This window comes from Rhipicephalus microplus, chromosome 9, assembly GCF_043290135.1.
Source record: "Rhipicephalus microplus isolate Deutch F79 chromosome 9, USDA_Rmic, whole genome shotgun sequence".
NCBI classification, from domain to species: Eukaryota; Metazoa; Arthropoda; class Arachnida; order Ixodida; family Ixodidae; genus Rhipicephalus; species Rhipicephalus microplus.
In genome coordinates, this window is record NC_134708.1 from 75,523,979 (window position 1) to 75,532,646 (window position 8,668).

The following is an 8,668-nucleotide window of genomic DNA, read 5'->3' on the forward strand; positions in this document are numbered from 1 at the left end:
TTATAAAAATATGCGTGCATCGAAAGACATTCTGCACCTCCAGTAAATGTTAGTCTGCACCTCCAGTAAATGTTAGTGCACTGAACTTTTCTTTGTGGTTTATAAACCACGAAGCAAAATAATTCAGAAAAAATATTTTTCGACGCGCCAAATCCAATTCCGTCTGACCTCTTGCTCCACAGCCACATCGTTGTAATTAAAACTTAAGAGGGGGCGTGGTCATCACTTTTTTGTTTTTGTTACTAGCAGAAAACCCCTTCACAGCATAAGTACTGTTAATATGTGTGCACAGTGGTTTCACTCATTTGTCCTAATTGGTGGACTGCAAGGGGGACTGCAAGCACTGAATCGAGGGGGGAAGGGTGATCGCCCCTACTGCCCACCCCCCCCCCCACCTCTGGATCCGCCACTGGCTGTGTCTCATTATTCGTCACAATATATATATATATATATATATATATCATCAGCCTGAATACGTCCGCTGCAGGACAAAGGCCTCTCCCATGTTCCGCCAGTCAACTCGGTCCTGTGCTTGCTGCTGCCAATTTATACCCGCAAACTTCTTTATATATATATATATATATTTTTTTTTAAGCTGCCACTTCAAGCCCCGCCGCGGTGGTCTAGGGGCTAAGGTACTCGGCTGTTGACCCGCAGGTTGCGGGCGGCGGCTGCATTTCCGATAGAGGCGGAAATTTTGTAGGCCCGTGTGCTGAGATTTGGGCGCACGTAAGAGAACCCCAGGTGGTAAAAATTTCCGGAGCCCTTCACTACGGCGTCTCTCATAATCATATCGTGGTTTGGGGACGTTAAACCCCACAAATCAATCAACCAAGCCGCCACATGAACATACTTAAACAGAGTAGTCGCCTCTCTGCCATTTTTCAGATTCTGCCCAATGTGGTTTACCGAAGAAATAATTACTGGTCAGGGTGAAAACACACAAATCCAGCCACTGACAGGGCTGGATTTGTGTGTGTGCTCTGCGAGAAACCTCGTTGCAGGGTGTGCACACACATGGTGACCACAGATGCAGCCGAAGCCTCCTGTTTTGACTGTGTCATCAGTCTGAGACGGCAGGGCATTTAGCAAAGGTTTAAACTTTGGCCGGGTGCTCCTCCGCGGTGGTCTATATAGTGTACTCTGCTGCTGACCCGCAGGTCGCGGGATCGAATTCCGGCTGCGGCGGCTGCATTTTCGAAGTTGGGCTAGTTGGTTAACTGTTATAGAAGCTCATGATTTAATACTATTTTGAAGCACACCGAAGACGCGGACAATGTAAGAGGACATTTCGGCGTCTTGGCGTGTGCTTCAAATTTCTCATCGTGGAGCCAACGCACGTCGGCAGCATACTCCGCAAGTATGTGCCATGGAAGTGAGGCAGGACACGCTGTACCCACCGCTGCTAAAATCATCTATAGAACTTGTTTTCGGGGAGAGTGGAGAGAGAATAAACTTTTCCTAGAGAACCTGAATTCGTTGGGTGGGGCACCTTGCGCGACCCTGCGAGGCCACTGGACCAGCCGCTGCTGTTCCGGCCGGCGTAGGCTGAGCTATAGCTGAGCAGTGCAGACTCCCAAGAGGATGGGGTGGGGTTGGGTATTGAAGGAACACCCTAGCAGAGCATTCCCACGTACAGTAGTACACAGTTGGTACAGATCCACAGAAGGGGTGGTAGGAAAGGTACAGAGTCAAGTGATTAAATGAATAAATAGGTCGGCAGTTGCCACCAAGTGGCAGCATCTGCTCTTTCAAGTGAAGGATGAGGAAGAGGATATTGTATAACGGCTCTGTCCACAGTACTCCAGCGTCGCGTTGCAGCCTGGGCTGGGCAGCTTCTCCAATGGGGCCCGGCTGGTCAGACCTCAACTTGTTTACCACAGACACTGCAGTGAAAACCCCGGTGCCCATCCCTGGGTGTTGCGAAACAAAGAATGCATATCCCATACGACTCCTTGAGATATTGAGCACACAAGGCGTGCATGCGACATTCAGATAAGATGACGCATGTCAGCGCAAAAAGACGCCCATGCTGCTCAAATGAAAAGCACTCATAAATTACTCTCTGTACCATTCATGAAAATCCTGCATCTACTGGTGCGCAGTTTTGCTGTTCGTGCACTGCTCCATTCGGCTTCAAATGTGAGCAATCTCCACAGGGTACGTGTGGTAGTGGTAACAACCTTATAAAAACTTCGGCCTGGGCCTAGGTCGCTCCTGAGGAGGACCGGCCCCCCTTCTCCTCGCCGCCTCAATGATTTGCTGGATTGCCCACAATTAATCCTGAAGGTTGCAGCTGCGCAGCGCGGCCATCCACCGCGCCACAGCTTCATCCGGGGAGACTGCATTTTCTTCTGCTGTAATCACACATTTCCAGAGAAGGTGTTTCAAGTGATGCGGAGTGGTTCTTAAGAAAGAGAAAGGAAGAGAAAAGTGAGCCCCGTTATTGTCTGCTTCAGTGAGCGACACCGCCACAGTAGCTCACAAGGGATGGGGGTGAGGAGGGATAAAAAGGGTAGGAGTAAAGGTGTAGTAAAGAGCTAGGAAGAAGAAGCGACAACAAACTGAGGGGATAGGAGAGACAGGAAAGATGGAAGCACGGTCACTGGAGTCCAAGGACGGGGTACACTTGCGAGAGATGTTGTCGGCGTCTGTAGATGGCGTAGAGCAGGTCCAGTAAGTCAGAGCTACACTGTCTTCGAAGGTCGTCGGCGGCAGGAGGTGACGTAGGGCGAGCCCAGTCGGCCAGAGCTACGCTGACGCCGAAGATCGCAAGCGCGCGGAGCGCGCGGGCGCACAACCGGTCGGCACGGAATCCAGCAAGCGAGTCTTTTTTTTTTTTTTTTTCATGTGATGCGCGAGTCCATTCGCACAACTTGCAGGTATCATCTGGATAGACGTCTGGGTATATATATCCTTCTAGATGAACAGGATTGGGGAAGGGCTGTTGTTGTAATTGCCTCCAATACATCGCTTCGAATCTGTCCAATTTGGGGCTTGGTGGTGGATAAATAAGCCAATATCTTTTAAATTAAAGTTCATGACTTCACACTACCCGGTTACTCTATGATGCGGGGGTGCTAACACCTTCTGTAAAGTTGTTTGCGCCTCATGGCGCACATGCCTCGCGCATAGGCTGCATTTCGGGCTCACAACTACTGTGTGGTAGAGGCCGTTGTGCTCGCGAGCGTTCGTTATCACCACCATCACCATCATCATCATGATTAGATCGGTAGCGTTGGCGATGACGCCTGGCATGAAGCCTTTGTGTTGGTGCGAGAGAGATAAGCTGCTCTCTTTTGCGCGTGGCAGTTGGCGTTCTGGTAGGTGTTCTGTGGCCCGAACGGTTGTCTCTCGCGTGGGTCCCCGGTGTACGGCATCGCGGGCCATCTGCCGGGGGCCCTCGTGGTGAGTCAGTCATTGGCGACGCCGCTAGAGTGTACTAGAAGTGTAACGCCGCCTTGGGTGTGTTATTGTGTTTATGTTCAGTGTTGTGTACTATTGTGTAAGGTTGTTTAGCGTGTGGATCACGATTGATGCTATAATTATTCGGCTGATGATGTCGTCGATCTAAAGTAGTGAAATATGTGTGAGTTGTTTGGTTACTGCATCTGTTCACTCCAAGAGTGTGGTGCTCTCCTTTTGACATCAAGACCCCACAATATCTCTACATAAATTTCCAATATCCGGAGAGGACCTTCCTTCGCGGGTGTGGAACAGGGGACATCGCGCTACGCGATGGACCTCCCCATTGAGGTTGGGCACGGGGCTGTGGGGGCAAGTGTAAGGGTTGGGTTTTCTTTCTTTATTTTTTTGCTTTTGGGTTGGCACATTCTATCAATCACCGCTGTCAAAGGAAAGAGGCCATGCAGGCACAACTATCGTTATCAACACCAGCACCACCTTCAACTAAACTCGATCCATAGATTTTTTTTTTTTTTGAAAACTTCACCTTCAATGTTGTGTAACAGTCGCGAAGTTACAATTTTTTTAAAAAAAGGCGGGGTCAAAAATACCTATGTATGTTCGTGTGTACGTTTGTCCGCGTAACGTGTAAATGCATGCATTGTTGCGGACCGGGGTCTACTCGGTCTTTTGTGGTAGCGTGGCGCAACTTCGGGTGGAGGAAACGAACGCTTACAAGATGGGGATACGAAAAACAAACAGGTTTATGGCACTATTTACACTTATTTACAGCATAGAAAGGTTAGGAGTTTCACAAACCACGAGCGTGGTGGTTGAACCGTTACATGGATCAGAGCAACGTCCAGCACTCTGAAGCGTAGTTATAAATCCTGTCGGGCTCCTCCTCCTTGATTGGAACGTCAATCACACACACAAGACACCGCCCACAGGGCATCAGTCAGTAACACACGGTCCGCCGAATAGTTATTGCACCTCTTGACGCAATGCTCTGTAGAGAAGGGAAACGGGGTTCCTTCCCAGAACAATTTGGCGGTAGGGTTGCTTCTCCCGCCTTGCCCAGCAAGGGCAGCCAAGGAGTGGATACTTCAATCACGTAGAAACGACCTGTGCGGTCGGTCTGCTTCGCCGTCTCGCAAAACCAGCCGACCCGGAGGAATTGCTTGTAGGGGCATTGGTTCATGGACCGTCTTCTAATCATTTTGTTGCTCCCCGCCGCTGGACGCTGGTTCCGAGAGAACTTGGGTTCCGGGCGCGGGAGCGCAGCCCGGCTGCGTTTCTCAGCGACAGCATGGCGCCTACCGACGCGGGTCACAACAGCATACACAAAACTGAAAAATTTCGGGGGAAGCTAATTCTAACCACACAACACGCCTTGCGAGTGCTTTGAAAGACTCCGGCTATGCCTTCGCGCTTTCATAGTCCTTGCTGTGTTACCCCTGCTGCACGATATCAAAGGGCCCCTACAGGTGAAGTAATGCATGCTTTGTTGGGAAGAGCCTCCTCTGCATCCATGGGTTACCAGCGCATGTACAGCACGCGTTGTCGTTGCATGAATAAATAGCAAAACGAAATTCAGTTTATAATTAGGCAGCTATTCCACTCTCTTAACCATAGGCAGGCTAATGGGTGGGGGTCATGAGGGGGGATGCATAGCCAGTCTCCTTCATTCACATGGTAGGGTCTTCATTCACAGCTGCGACGAACCTTTACCCACCCTGAAGGTGGGGAAAAGCCTGTGCACGTGTATGATCGATCATGTCGAGCAAAACTGAAATACTTTTGTAACGGGGTTCAAACAATTCTAATGGCTGTAGGATGACAACGAAATAGAAATTTGAACAATAATGCACACGAAAGGCTGAATTAAATGCGTCCTGCAGCACTGTTCTAAGTAACCATCGAATGGCTTCATTAAACCACTCCATTGCTCCACAAATCGACTGGCTCAATTTTTTTAATGAATCCGCCAAGCACTAGGGGGGTTTCAGAATTTTGTCGTGTGCTTTCATTGCTTGAGAGGATTTTTTTTTGTTCTTTTCATCGAACATTCAGTGTGATCGGGAGCCTGCGCACGTGGCGGCCTCCCGCGGCGGCCACAGTAACTATGTAGCTCACGATGATAAAATCATCGAAATTCCAATGAAATTCGGGTATATGGCATCATTGATGAAAAAAAAAAGAGGGGAGGATTTCTAGCCGTATTTGAGAACTAATGGTAAATTCCATGTGGCGTGTTGCACAAAAATAATGTTTGGCTCGCGTGTTCTCTGGAGTCTCGACTACCGATCGAAAGCATTTTCTGACCATGCTGAGAAAGCGTAGCAGGGCCCCATGATCTATTTGGTGACTTCATTGAAAAAAAAAAAAGTACACGCACACACACGTAAGTGCGCGAAACATCGTCCACAGATGCTTGTCATTCACCAAGACCAAATATGGGAAAACATTGAACGTGCTTAGTCGTATTTTCTGTGCATATTTTCTTCATTGATTATCGGTTTTTACGCGCTCTCTTTTTAACCTAATCCACCGAACTGCAGGTTGCGGGATCGAATCCCAGTCGTGGCGGCTACATTTTCGATGGAGGTGAAAGTGCATGAGGCCTGTGTTCTTAGATTTAAGGGCATTTTTAGGTACGGTCGGAATTTCCGGAACTGTCCACTACGGCGTCTCTCATAATGATGTGGTGGTATTGGGACGTCAAACCACAACAAGCTAAAACTCGGTGAAAATGCGGGAAAATCGGCCAGTGAGAGGCATAAAGCACTGGCAATGATCTGAGAGATAGAAGAACAATGCTGCACCTGTTCTGCAATCAGAGTGCACTAAACACCTTTGGTCCAATTGGTCTCGTCGGACAACGACGTCGCGATTAAGAGAGCTACTTTCGATTTTTCTTTACTTCTGCAAATACATGGGGGGGGGGGGGGGGATTCAGGGCTAATAGCTGCTGTATGCAGCCTGAAAACTCTTTTAAACACGTACGTGTGTTGTGCATAATGGCTAAAAAACGCGCATAAGCAGAAAGAAAGTAAAAAAAGAGAGAGAGCTAGGGCCCTTGCAGCTGAATAACGTTTTCGGACGGCACGCTCAGAGAGTGGTGGTGTCCATTGTCAAGGTGTTAACACCACCTGGAAATATTGATTCCGGAGACCCCGAGCCCTTTTTGCATTCCTTTGTACTGCAAGCCACGTCCAAGAAGAATGCGAACGTAGTTGCTTACGCAGTTGCTTACGCTCGCAAGCCGCTTGCCCCAGAACTAAAACTGCAGTGAAAGTGATTTCTGGGCTATCTTTCTAGTTCGTAGAACATGTTTAGAAATAGAAATCGACAGTATTACAACTTTTCGGCAAGTAAGCAGCTGTTTTTCCGAAAAATATGTATAAATTCTTTTGTGGCTTATTGCTACAAGCAGGTTGTTGTGAATTGCTTTTTATCTCTAGTGTGGCTTACTTTATTCTGATATTTACCCACCACGGCTGCATTTCATTCGGTGCTTTGTCAATGTTCAGTCTACATTGACTTTTTGAGTCGAGGAGGCGGTCGTACAACCTTCAGTTCGCGCATTACGCATACAGATATATATTAGCTTCGTGAAAGTGTATTGCTGTGTTTCGTCACGGCTGCTCGATCGCCATGGTTCCGTATTGCAAATACCGTTCGGAGAAAGCACCCGGTGTTCCTTCTCACCAATTCCCAAACAATACTGAGCTGTGCGGCAAGTGACAAAAAAATATTGCGAGAGACAACCTCATCATCAACGACAAGTCTGCATCGACTGTCGTATGCAGCAGACACTTGCGTGATGAAGACTATGTGCCCGCGTTCCACATTAGAAAACTTATTCCTGACTGCGCGCACGCCTACTCTCTTCGAGAACTATATTTACTGCATGATTTCAAGTGCATAAAAGCCTCGCAAAGACCCTGCTTCACGAGTTCGGCCCCTACGTCAAACACCGAAGAAGCGGAGACCAAGGAAACAGATCTGCATGTTGCAACTTCACAAGAAGCTTTCACTGAACAAGAAGCAGCAACTATTTGCACGCAAACAATAAACAGCGACGCTCATCGGGCGGGTCGATACCACATGATAAGACGATTGCGCTCCCAGGTGTCGCACCATCGTTCAAAATGCGAGAAAGCGCAGCGATCGCTGAAAGAAGAAAAAAAAAATGAGTCCCAATATTATCGCGAAGGCAAGCACCACGCATGCGTTAAGAAAATCCCAGCAGATGCACAGAAAGGAGAAAAAAAAAGGTCGTGTTTCTTTTGTATCAAATAGAATGTGACGGAAGAAAGCATTCAGCGCACCCAGACGATTTTGTAAAGGGTGTGCGGTATGCCGCTTTCTGTCACGAAGAGGCTGCGATCATGCACGCACTTCGGGGCTTGTGACACTGCCGTCAAAGTGCACCCTTTAGAGATGTATAGGTTCAGGCCCAGTATCATCAGGTATGAGCAATGCCATAAACCATTTGTGCGTCTTCAAGGATTAAGCAACTTGTTTATCAACGCGCGGTGAGTGGAGAAGCGCACCCGAACTCATGTGCTGGCGTTGCGCGCGCTGTACGAAGCGGCGGAAGATGGCAGGGTCGCAGCGCCCCTCTCAAAGGAATGACGAGAGGCATGTGCACCCGTTCCGAAGGCCGTAAGAAGGGAGCGCGTGGGTGCACAGTCTAGCCCGCGGCCGTGGTCCACCCGCCAACCTTCTGGACGTGCGCGCGCGCCAAAGCAGCTTTATTTTACTACACCACGCCTCCTGGCGTACGGCGCCGCACACGCGATCGCCAACGTCTTCGTGTAACGTCATTTCTATTTTCTCGCACGCTCGCACATAAAGGTTCCGTCTTCGAGCGCGAGTCGCCACCGCCTTGCGCGGGTTATACGTTTAAGTGGTCAACCGTGAATCATCCGCTAGTCGCGTCTGTCTGTTTGACGCGCGGACGGACGCATGGACGGATGCACGAATAGATGTACCAATGGATGGACGCACGTACAGACGGACGCATGGACGAACGCATGGACGGACGGACGCACAGATGGACGCATGGACGGACGCACGGATGAATGGAAAGGTGCACGGATGGACGGAAGCAAGAACAAACGGGCGGCCGGAAGCACGGACAGAATGACTGACGCTTCGCCCCACTCGTCATCATTCACTCCATGGATATGCTGTGATTTTTATTTATCATACTACAAGCAGCGTCCTCAATATCGTACAATTTGTATTTTTCAGC